This window comes from Serinus canaria, chromosome 4 (assembly GCF_022539315.1).
Source record: "Serinus canaria isolate serCan28SL12 chromosome 4, serCan2020, whole genome shotgun sequence".
NCBI classification, from domain to species: domain Eukaryota; kingdom Metazoa; phylum Chordata; class Aves; order Passeriformes; family Fringillidae; genus Serinus; species Serinus canaria.
Genome location: NC_066317.1, coordinates 51,423,993 through 51,436,265, shown reverse-complemented (window position 1 = coordinate 51,436,265; position 12,273 = coordinate 51,423,993). Strand labels below are relative to the sequence as shown.

The 12,273-nt window shown below is 34.3% G+C and overlaps 1 protein-coding gene across 6 annotated transcripts in view; it reads left to right on the top strand.

Annotated features, from left to right (window-relative positions):
- PCDH7 (protocadherin 7) overlaps positions 1–12,273 on the top strand; it is a 266,879-nt gene that overhangs the window by 34,286 nt on the left and 220,320 nt on the right. The gene's annotated exons all lie outside the window — the stretch shown is intronic.

Genomic DNA, 12,273 nt, shown 5'->3' with positions numbered 1-12,273 from the left:
CTCTGTTTTTATTGATTATTAGTTCAGTCATCATTGATTATTAGTCCAGCAGCTTTCCTGCTGCTTCAAACTCTTCTTTTATTTGTTTGTTTGTTTGCAGGAGTTAATTTGAGTTCTTCTAATGTTGAAATAATAACTCTGTATATAATAGCTGGTAGTTCATTTTGTGCATCAGCCATTAATCCAGTGGTCTGGACTTACTAATTAAATCCATCTGCACTGCTGCTCTTCTAAAGTTAGCAAACCAGGAGTGAGGTAAATCAGCTGTAGCAATTTAGTTTCTTCTTGATGTCATTGCTATTACCTTGGTTAATGCATGGTTTCCTTTCAAGTTTGACTTCTTGTAATGGAAGCTACCAAGAATAGATTTATTTGTTCATGGGTTATGCTCATGGGCTTTGTGACTCTGTTGCAATTCCTAAAGCAGTCATTATATTTTGTTTGTTATTTTTCCTCTCCTTCCTTTCAGAATATTTTCATTGGCTTCAGAGAAGGATGATGATGCATTTACAATTTGTACCATTCTTAGCTGATAGAGAAAAAGGAAACAAGAAAGAGTTTTGCTGTTTGGTTTCCACACATATTTGCTTTGCCATTTATTCCATTGTCAGCCTTTGTTATTCTTTAAAACTCTTTTGAGCAGGAAGTGGCCAAAGGAGAAAAATCTGACTGAGAATACTTTACAAAGCTATTCATAGAAAGAAAAAGGAAAGTAATATCTGTTTGAAGAGAGAAGAGAATCATACTGTGGAGATATCTCAGTCTTGTGGGTACATACATATGTGATTGTAGCTCTTATGTGTCAGCTGAACCCTTTGCCAAAATGAGGTCTTAATTCATGTGGGCATGTGTTTGAAAAGTAGTTTTCAAAATAGATTTTTTTTCTTTTCCAAAATGATATTAACCTTTGGAAAAGCATGGCTTTGATTTTTAGGTTCAATGGTAGAAAAATTTTTCATTTAATATGCTTGATTTTTAAGTTCCATTAATAAAATTTGATTTAAAAGCAGCTTTCAAAAATGTTGCATAGAGGTGTTCCTGTACTTTTTTGTTATTCTTGGAATATATACAACTATGCTTCTATATTTTGTATTTAATGCTCAACTAAAACAACATGTCTTAGGTTTGTTCAAAGAAATAAGAAAAACAGACATTGTTTCATTAAGAAGAAAATACACAAAGATTTCTTCATATTTTTAGCAATGATAATTTTCATTTAGTTTTTCTACCTTATTCCTCAGATTTATGTGAGTCCATGTAATAATTACCTTTATTTTTACTCTATTTGATTGGACAACTCCTTTAATACTTTTATTAAAGTGTAATGTTTGTAGATGAGTGAGAGCAGTTCCAATAAAATGACCAACAACTAGAAGGAATTCAAAAACCATAAGAAAAGCTATTTTGAAAGCAGTTATTTGCCTATTGGCACCATTTACATATTTTTTTTTCATTTGAGCATAACGTAAAATTCAAAATAAAAGTGAGATAATTGAAGAAATAGAATTTAAATTAAAATTTAAAAATTACTAGTTAGAAAAAATAGTTTATAAAATTAAGTTTCATTATGCTAGATCGTTAAAAGCTTGCTTTTCAGGCAGATGAATACAGACAATTCTCACTACAATCAGTGAAGAGCAGTGGGTGATTAGTGCCTCCAAAGATAACTCCTTCAGGCTAGATCAGATGCAGGTTAATTGTTGGGATGAGAGAATTAGAAAAGGAAAATATTCAGAGTTGGAGGAAGAAATGTTTACTCCAGAGGGCTGTACCAGTCAGCTGCTGTGTATCCCATCTGCATAAGATTTTATTGAAAGGAATCTCACAGTGAATATTTTCTGTTTAATATATTTTATTTTAAAACATTCTTTTGAAAAGGATTTTGGAGCACAGCCTGAAATAGGGATTAGATTTTAAAGTTTATTCTGTAAGGAACTGAGACTAGTTTAAATTTTCAGGCTGAGGATGCAAAAATTGCTTCTTTTTGTTAGTTGAAGAATCAGTTCAGTATGCTGGAACTGTTCCTTAGGGAAGAAAAAGAAGCAAGTGCAGACTCCTGGCTGGAGCCCAGCTGCCTGTTAGAGTTCCAGAGCATGTCCTGATTCACTTCTATTTGTTCTTCTCTCACTTGTTCATTCATATCCTTTCCACTGAATCATGAAACAAGAAACTGTGAAATCTTTGGGTCAGTGGATTTTGGTATCCTCTTAGATCTCGAGGCATACTGTGATTGAATGTAGTTGACAGTGGGTTTAGTACCGTGATTCCTTAGAGCTTTTTTTTCCTAACATGGGCAGTACTAGGTAGCAGACTTTTTGTGTCTAGAAACACTGAACTGAAATACTGTCACTGATATTATCAACAGGTTTTTTCCAAAATACTAATGCTGGAAAAGAAAAGATAAATAAATACTCCTACATGCATTTAATAATGTATTTACAAACAAGATTTTCAAACCAAATATTTTAAAATCTATTTTGTAAACTATATTCTGATCCATTAGTACACAAAAAGAGTAGCTCAGTTTTTGTACTGCAAACTGGCTTATTTCTCATTTGTCTGTGACAGCAGGACACAGGATTTGGTCTGTTGCTGGTTGAGGTATAATGAGGCATGAACCTGTAGAACTTTGGATCTGTCAGAATCTATAAGATAATTCCATGGCACTATCACAAAAATTTTGAATTTAACATCTGAATCCATGTTTGAACAAGCAAGTAGCTAGGTTTGGTTAAATGAAAAAATAATTGTTTTCTTAATTTTCTGGTTACTAATGAAATAAATGTACAAATGTATAGAAAATAGTAAGGAAATAGTATGTTCTTAGAAAGAAAAATAGGTGATGAAAGTCTGGATGGCTGTTATTTTTGAGCCTTAAATCTAAGAGATTTCCTAAGTCTTGTGTTTTCTTGAATTGTCATTCTGTTGGACTCTAGAAAATTTAGAAGCTAGGTATAATGGTATAAGGGAAAATAAAATAGTGTAATACTGCTTCTGCTTCCTGAAAGCACATTCCATTTAGCACATTGCATTCATAGCCAGTCCACCTTAGAGGTCTGATGCATGGGCATGAATGTCTAACTCTGTGACACTTAGCACCTCCGTCTGTCACTTGGTTGCTCCTGAGCAGAGGAATTGCTCATGCAGCAGTTATTGGATCAGGGCAAGTTGAAGCCCAAATATTAAAGAATCAGTGCTCTTTGGCCTCACTAGACCTGGCTGTAAAGTGCAGCTGATAGCTGCTGCCTCATAAACAGCTTTGCTTTTCCTGGTGAGGGTGTATATATCTGTGAGGAGGCAGAAAGGTGGAGAGCTGAAGCAGAGATCTCTTCTATCAGGAAAGCTGCTCTTTTTCTTGCAGCAGATCTCTGTTCAAACCCACATCCAGTTGGAAACTTTTGCTTGCTACTTAGATTTGCCAATTGATTTTAAGACAATGTATTCATCACACACGTACAATAAAATGCAGAGGAAGTCTGAAAGAATGTAGAAAGTAACAAGTTTGCAGCCATAGAACAGATTTTTCTGTTTATCCCTCTGGTAGGTACTTAGTGCCAGTGCAGAGAATCACCTTTCCTCTCCTCTTCTGCATCACTTTAGCTCTCACAATGGCTTGCATAGCGCTGATCTCATGAATTCAGGTCAGAATTGAGAACAGTTTTCCAGGTTTGAGTTTACAGTTGTGTCACTCTGAAGTCAAAATCAGTTTTATTTTAATCTGGTTCAAAAGCATTGAAACCAAAACCATCAGAATTTCCCAGGATATTTACACATTGGGTTGGTTTTTTTGGTTGGTTTATATTTTGTTAGTAGCTTTTTTTGGTTTTGTTTTGTTAAGTTTTGAGTTTCTTTTCCAGAGTGAGTGGGACAATTATAAGAAATTCCAAGTGCTCTTGGAAGGCTTTACAGGTCTTTTGAGGAGTTCAAAGAATCCCTTGGGTACTGAAATAGACTCGCTTTAGAAACTTCAGGGTGTTTAATTAGGGCTCCTTTCTTTGTTCCTGGTTTGAAACAAAGGCTCTTTGTCAGCTTTGGGTTAAACTATTAATGAAAAGGGTGTGTTAATTAAACAACTTTCTTATTTCTAATTGGCAAAAGTGCTCTAGCCCTCCCGAGTCTTACAGTCAAGCACAGCAATGTCTGCTAAGGGATACCTATGAGCTGCTGAGAGATGCCATAGAAAATATTAACATCCAGGAGAAGTAACAATAGTAACAATCTTGTAAGGGGAATGCTTCACAAAAGACAAAACATGGATATTCATATTCTCAGGGATCTTCCTCTTATATTTTTCTTTCCTTTTTCTTTCTTCACGGTGTACAATTTGCATGACTTAGAGGTAAAACCCATTATTCTGTGGGACATTTGCAAAGTAATTTGAAATTTTCAGGTTTTATTGCAGCATCTAGAAACAACATTCAGCTCTTCTTTTGGTTATTTTGGGGTTTTTTTGTGGTTTTTTTTTTCTTGTTTGTTTGTTTGTTTTTTAATCTTTGCCAGTTCTAGATGTCATTGATTGAGGGAAAAGGAGAACAGCACCTCTGAGATGGAATTCAGTGGTTTCAAACAGCAAAGCTGAAGAATTGCCTCTTTTGAGAATTGGGGTTTTTTGTGTTTATAGCCACTAATGTATTAAAGGAAAACCCTACTGATAATCCCCTCAATTTAGTTAGGATTATGCAAGGTAGCCAGTAGTTGGGTTGACAGAATGGCACACAATCAGTCCATCCCAGTATGTTCTGTCAGTACAAAGAAAAATCTCATAAGATGCAATGAGGTTTAGTTTATATTTCTTTGAAGGAAAAAAGTTCTCTCTTATGTCTCAGCAACATGGCCTATGCTATTACCTTAGAAACACATTAAATATTTTACATGTACTTTTTTACATGCAAATGTTTATTAGAACTTCAATACAGATACATTTATTATCTGACATATATAAATCAGTTGGAGAATCATATTTTCAAAAAGTATTGAAGAATCCAATTTTTAAAGAAGCATTTTGTTGTATAGTAAAGCATATTGTAATGAATTAATGCAACACTAAATTTCATAAGAATCCAGTTTGAATTTGCTCATCTATGTTGGCCATTTGCTATTTAACTGAGAAAATAACTAATTTTCATATGGATTAGGAAGACTTTATTTTATGAATTCAAGTAGTTAATGTACCTTAATAGAAATGTGAGTACTGAAAATTATATATTTTTGGTTTTTGACAAGATCTTGGAGATATACAGGAATCAGATGTGCATGTGTGTGTTTCTGTGTGTGTCAAATGTACTTAGGTTTAAAATCCAGTGGTTGAAGAAAGTCAGTAATCTTTACCTTGCCAGCTGCACAGCAGCTGAGGAAGAAGTTTTTAAAACGTTTTTTTCTGTTAAACATCCAAGTAATCTCAGATTGTCCAGTATGTATTGCTTATCCAAGGGTGGAACACAAATAATCAACACTTCTTGTCTTAGATTTGGAAAGTATTTTTAAGATATAATTATGAGAGGATGCTGATGGGTTTGTCTCATCTGCAATTTTCCACTTCTGTCAGAAAGGTCAGTAACTTTGTTTCCAGTTCCTTGTAATGTGCTGCAAAAGCATTTTTTTAAAGTAAGAAATTGTCTTGTCTTACTTATACTATAAGCAGAAGTCTCAATATTTAGATGGTAACATGAGGAAATGGATGAAGTAAGCTTTAGAGTAGCTTTTTGTACCTAAGTTTTGAGATACTATTGTTTGATTTTACTAAAATTCTTATTTTAGGTCATAATTTTTATCCTATCCTGCAAGAAGATTTCATCAAGGTCTGTGTGGGTGATGATCTGGGTGGGAAAGAGCTGTCAAAAAATCTTGAAAATGAGGAGTAGAATTTAGAGCAGTGTGCACATGCAAGTGTCCTTATTCAGAAAGGAATGCCTAAATGACTTTTGACTTCTTTGTTTATTTCCCATGTTTGATTGAGTGAAATTCAAATAAAATAATTTGTCTACCTAGGACTATTTCCTTAGTAAGAAACTTGAAATTGATTTTAACTAGACATATTTCTTCCCTGAAGTAATACAAAATCTTTGTCTCATAAATGCATACAGAGTCTTTGTGGCTCATCAGGGTGCCATGACATTCCAGTGTATTGATTCTGTGGTGTTAAAGGGTGACTTATTTGGTGTTAAGGGGCCATCAGAGTATTGGGATTTGAACTGTGCAGAGTAAGAAGCACTGACTTTCCTGTGACATCAGAGGCTTTTTAAAGCAGTAGGAGTAATGCTAATCTCACACAGTTCCTCATGTATGAAGTTTGAACATTAATAAGATTTTTTGTATATTTAAATTAATAAAATCAGATAATATTTTTAAAATTCTGAAAAGAAAATTTAATATTAACTGTGTTTTAGGAGCCACCACCATTCTGCAGTTTTTCATTTGTGAAATTTCTTGGCATCTAGAGTTTAAAACTCGCTCTCAAAAGAAACATTTCACTTCATACTGTGTTTTGTTAGTTTTGTTTCTTATATATTTTGTTTTTCTTCTGCAAAAGATAATCTGGTAAAGATCTTAACTTTATTTTTAGTGTAGTTTTTAGCAGCATAAAGGATTTGTATGTTTTTCATGTGATGGCTCTTGTCTTTATATTGGAGGCTAAAGACACCTAAGTGTAAAGTTGTTCCAGTTTTATGTTGCCTTGAAGGGCATCAAATACAGACCAAAAGAGCATGTGAATCACAGAGGGTTAAAACTGAGCATATTCTTGCTTTCTGGTTTTCAGATGAAGTGGGTTTTTTTTTTGTTTTAGTGACCTGGAGTGTTTTCTTTGGAAAAAACATTTTGATTATTTTTTTATTTTATAGCTTTGTTTATAATTATTGTACAAAAAATAAAATCAACGAAGCCAAAAAAAAGTGAGCTAATTCTGTCATCTTTGGAAATTAATCAGATTTATGGTTTAAAAGAGCCTATAGGGCTCAGATTACAGATGTTTACATATTCATTCTGTTTTGTGTTTGAATACCAGTTGTCCTGCAAAGAAATGTGGAATGTATTTTATATCATATATTTGCTCTGTTTTGTAACATAAGTGTTTTGCTTAAGCAGATTTGCTAGGAAGTGACAGCACTGAAAAATTGGACACAATGACTGCTGGAAGTATTTCAGTTCCCAGCAATCTAAATAGTGCAGAAGGGAAAAAATGAAATATCACCATGCTTTAAAGATGACAGTTTAGTCAAAGATTCCTTTTCACTCTTAAAACAAATTGAGTAAATCAAGTAGATCTAAAACATCTGCATGCATTGAAGAGGCAGCACCTTTTTAATTCCTTTTATTTTTTTCCCCTCCTTCCTCTCTCTTTATAAGCCTATGGTAGAACAATGACTTAGTAAATGTAAAACACTCCATGAGTAGCATAATTTTTCTGGTTTAATTGTTAACCTTAGACAGTTTTGAATCAAAACAGGCTTTCATGAAACATAGTTACATAGAGATAAACTATATAAAATTTGGTGAAATGAAACTGAAATGAAGTCATATTCTTCAGAATTATATTTTGTAAATAACTTCAGAAGAATATTTTTCTCAGATCAGGTTTCCTAAACTTCACTTTCATGGGTTCCTGCTGCACTTCCGTGGATCATGAATCAAAAAGTTGATCTGGCCCGTTGGTTTGAGTTGTTTTGAGTATGAGCAAGAATCTACAAAGACAGGTTTTGTAAATAGGGTCTTTAAAATAGGAGAGGGGGAAATGTTTATTGAGCATGGCTCTCACCTTGTGCAGATATAAATGCTCATGATGAAATTCTTGTTCCTCAGTGGGGAACAGTGAGCAGTGGGATAAATGACCAGTGTGTGTTTCTCTTCTGCTACTTTTAAATGTGGCATATGACTTGCTGCAAGTGTATGTTCCCTTCACATTTAACTAGAAATATTTTGTACGAAGACTTTGCTGAGGTTTAAAGTTCTGTTGAGAGCTGAACCCACTCTCCATAAAATAAAAACTCTGTGTGCTACCCACAGGCTGTGCAGATACTGACAAGAAGACACCAGACACACACGGTGCTGCTTTCTTCATGTTCTGCAATGAATTGGTCTTATTTGGCAATCTGCTCCAACACAGCTTAGCTATTGTATTATACTAAAATCTGTCAAGATATTTTCCTTCTTTCTAGTCCTCTCTCTAATATTGGAAAATGAATATTGTTTTGAATGTAGCAGATCAAAAGAAAAGATCTACAGCCTTGGATTTCTCAAGTCCCTGCCTGATACACAGAGGAGACTTAGGTATTTTTCATCCTAGAAAGCAGAGGGTATTTATGGACCTACACCATGGTTTTGTTTGTTTCTAGGAAAGCCAGAAGCTGGAGCAAACCATTAATGTTTTTTCCCTCAGATATATTACATAAAGTCTTTAAGAAAATACCTTTGAAGGTCTCTCAATTTCTTTAAGAACCTAAGCCATTATTTAGAAATTTCTGAAAAAAATTCTATGTTTGTGGGCATCCAAAGGAGAACTCAAGTTAAAAGAAGTAACTTAAAAGACATCAGGGAAAAGGTTATGCAAATTTTAAGATGAAATCAGCTCAGGAGTCTTGCTATTTGAAGAAAGAGAGAGGCCCTTCATTTGTAAAACGCTCTACAGTGATGCAAAAAACCAATTAAAATGTACATGAAATATACACTCATTTTTAATTTCTGAGACATCCTTCCCCTTGAAATAGACACCTCCACAAATAAATATCTAGACTTCTAACCAATCAGTCTTGGGTGGTGTATTCTGCTTGCCAGCCAGGCTAGGCACAGTTTCACTGGTGTACATATGTCTCCTGAAACTTAATTGAAAAAATATTTTTTGTTGTTTAACCCCCCTTGAAGATGTGGGGCAGCCATTTTAGTGTGCTTTACTCCTGAGTGTTACAGCTGGTAAAATTCTGAGTGGGGGCAGCCATGTAAAAATAAACTGGACTCTCCTTCTGTAACTTACCTGGACAGACAAAAGCCTTTTCCCTCTGTGCATTAGATGTAATTTAATAGAAAAGAAGGGAGACACACTTCAGACTGATTTTGGGTCCTACAAGAAAATTTTGCTACTTTACTGGAAAAAGATTTTTTAAAATTTTGATCAAATAGGAGAAAACCCCAACCCTAAACACTAAACTAAACTGCTTTATAGTGTATATTTAGTACTCTCATATGCAAACTCTGTACATATATTAATTGGATAAGAGGAATTTATCAGCAAAAGGATTAGTGGTTACCTAAAATCTGGAAGTGTGTGAACTATGCTATGTTAGAATCACCAGAGTGCAATCTAATGTGAGGTAATTCATCTGATCTTACAAATATTTGAATGCAACCTTTATTGCTTTCTACTGTTCCGATATTTTTCATGTGAACTCTTAGCATGACAGCCTAATTTTGTATGTGACATTATTTCACACATTTAACCATTTTCAAATCTAGCTTAATTTTGGTCATTTTAGGTTTAATATAAAAGCATGTCTAAGAAATTAAAAGTCGCATTATTGACTGCTTATTTTTTTTCCTTATGCTTTTCTTCATTCTACATCATATGTTAAAATAAAAATAACTTTCTCTGTTTCCATTAACAAATAGTGAATAGAGAAGAAAAAGCAATTATTTGCAAAATGTAAAAAAACCTTATGATAATTTGACAGACTTTAGTTAAACCAATCTAGCGTAGTTACCTCATAAGTCACATTATAAAATAAGCTCTTATTTGTTAGGAAACACCATACTACTCCTTGATAAAGGACTTCAAAAGTTGCAAGTGGTTTAGAAGAATGGAATTTATGTTTCCTTTGAAAGGGAAGACACAGATACAAAAAAAAAAAAAGCCCTCTTGCTTTGAATTTAATTTTAGGAAAGGGAACAGTTGACAATACAGACAGGTTTATGGTACTGTTACAACAATTTAGTGTTTTGCATACATATAGCATCTATGAATAGCTCTGTTCTATATAAACTTAGTTTATCATAATAATACTTTATAACATAAGTGATTCTTTAGATGAATGTACAGACTAACTAAGAATTTGTACCTTTTAAAATCCCTTTGATTGTAACTTGGAGGGGCACTTAAGAGGAATTCTGGATGCCTAATTTTATGTTTTGTTTATTGAACAACACTCTCCTTTAATGTTGCTTTTGAATCTGTATTTTACATCCATGTTTTCTGTGATCTGTTCAAACAGTGGGTTTAACCCATGTCTATTGTGACGTTTCTTTTCAACTGGCTGGTAGCCTGGTGAAAGTGCTTTCTTTCATCTTCTGACATTTTATTCATAGGCGGGGGTTTTTTTGTTTGTTTGTTTGTTTTTTCTTTTACTGAAACATCCCTACCCAGAGAGACATTGCTGTGATCAGTGAGTTTTCTAGGTGAGAGTGATATCTACTTGTGACTTGGAATTTGATAGAAAGGCTCGTAGGTTTGTAATTTCCTGCCTAAGGGTCTCATACAGAACAGTTAAGCCAGCTCCCCTACATCTTTCTCCCTGCTTTCCATAACTTTTTTCTTTTAGTTCTGGCTGCTGTAAGTATCTACCTTTAGAGCCCTACTGTGCCTTTGGGATAATCTCCTTTGCTGCCTGATGGATGGAGTTTTATTCACCTGAGAAGGAGCAGCAGGTCTCTGTTCCACATGCATTAGTGCATTTTGGCTAGAGAGGAGAATGAATGCCTCTCTCAGTCAAGGGCAAGAAGGGGGCTGAGGACTGGTGGTGGGGCAAGAGAAGCCCCTGAAGTTTGTTGTACTCCAGGTAGAGTAGGAGTGTCTGTATTAAACAGGATTGCTGGCCCAGAGTCTCCAAAGGCCTGAAGTTACAGCTTTCCTGTGAAGTCTGTTGTGCCCATGAGATGAAAAGCAGGACTTTCCTTAACAAAGTAAGCACTAAATGTATCAGCTTGCTATTTCTACCACATCACAGTGATCTGTTTTGAGTATCTCTATAAAGTATTTAATTCCTTGAGTAATTCTTCTGCCTCTCATGAACATTTCACTAAAAGTCCTTTCTGGCCTTGTATGTGTGAGTGGAAACCTTAGTAAGCTACAAATTTAATTGACAGCTATCATTCTGTGTAGATTGCATATTAGGCAATGATTTAAAAAGTCTTTAAAACAACTGAATATTAATGTGTCTAAAAAATAAAATTACATTAAAAAACATATTGTCATTTAACTCAGTTTTTTTTATACATTAGTCACTGAAGTTTTGCCTTTCTTAATTTTCTTTCTGTCTCGGTGAGTACAGTGTGAGGGCTAGCAAAATTATAAATAAAATAATGCTATGTTTGAAGGGACAAAGGATCAGTAATAGAGAACACAAATATTTTGCCTCTAGGCAGATTAATTCTAGAACTTGGAAAAGTGTCCCTTGTACAATCAATACTGTTTATTCTTTTCAGCATTGGCCTTCAGTAGTAGGGGTAAGACAATGATTTTGTATACACTGACAGACAGGAGGAAAGTGGGGATTTTGATACAGAAATATTGTATATCCTTGTCCATGAAATAAAATATCTCAAACTCCTTTTCAGAGTCTCAGCTACACAGGTGTCTATCCCATGTAGATTCATGAGAATATCTTTTTCTAAAATGGAATAAATTATGAGATCAGAAAATTGCAATGAGTGGGAAATGGAGGGAGATGGACAGTCAGATAGTCAGAGAGCTGTACATAGTAGGGGTGTGATCATCATCAGGATAAAACACTCTGACAAATGTCAGCTGAGGTAGATATTAAAGGAATGATTAAAAGAAAATTTTATTGAGCTATAAGAGCAAGGGAGAGAATCAGGACAATTATTACACTTGCAAGTCTAAGGTTATGTAATGTGATAGAGATATACATGGGAAAAGAAAAAGCTGGAAGCATCTGAGATGAAAGCAAAACCAGGAGTCTGATGGATGTAAGCCAAGCAGGACCAGATAGATGCCACCAAAGAATTCTGAGTGATACAGAGCAAAGCATGCCTTGTCTTCCTTTAAATAAATCTGTTAGAAAAAAAAAAAAGGTACTGTTTTGTTGGAGAATAGCAAATACAGTATTTATATTTAAGTAGTGGGGAAGATGGAAAAGAAGGGATAAAGGTCTAAAAGAGTGACCCCATCTTTTATCAAACAGTAGAGCAGAGTTTATATGAAAAAAAAATTAAGCTACTGACATAAAGAGCAAGGGAAGATAGCATGAAAATTGAAAGTGCCTTTACTGCAAAGAGTTCATACAAACCAATCTGATAACTTTCTTTGAAAAGATAACCAATTTTCTAGAC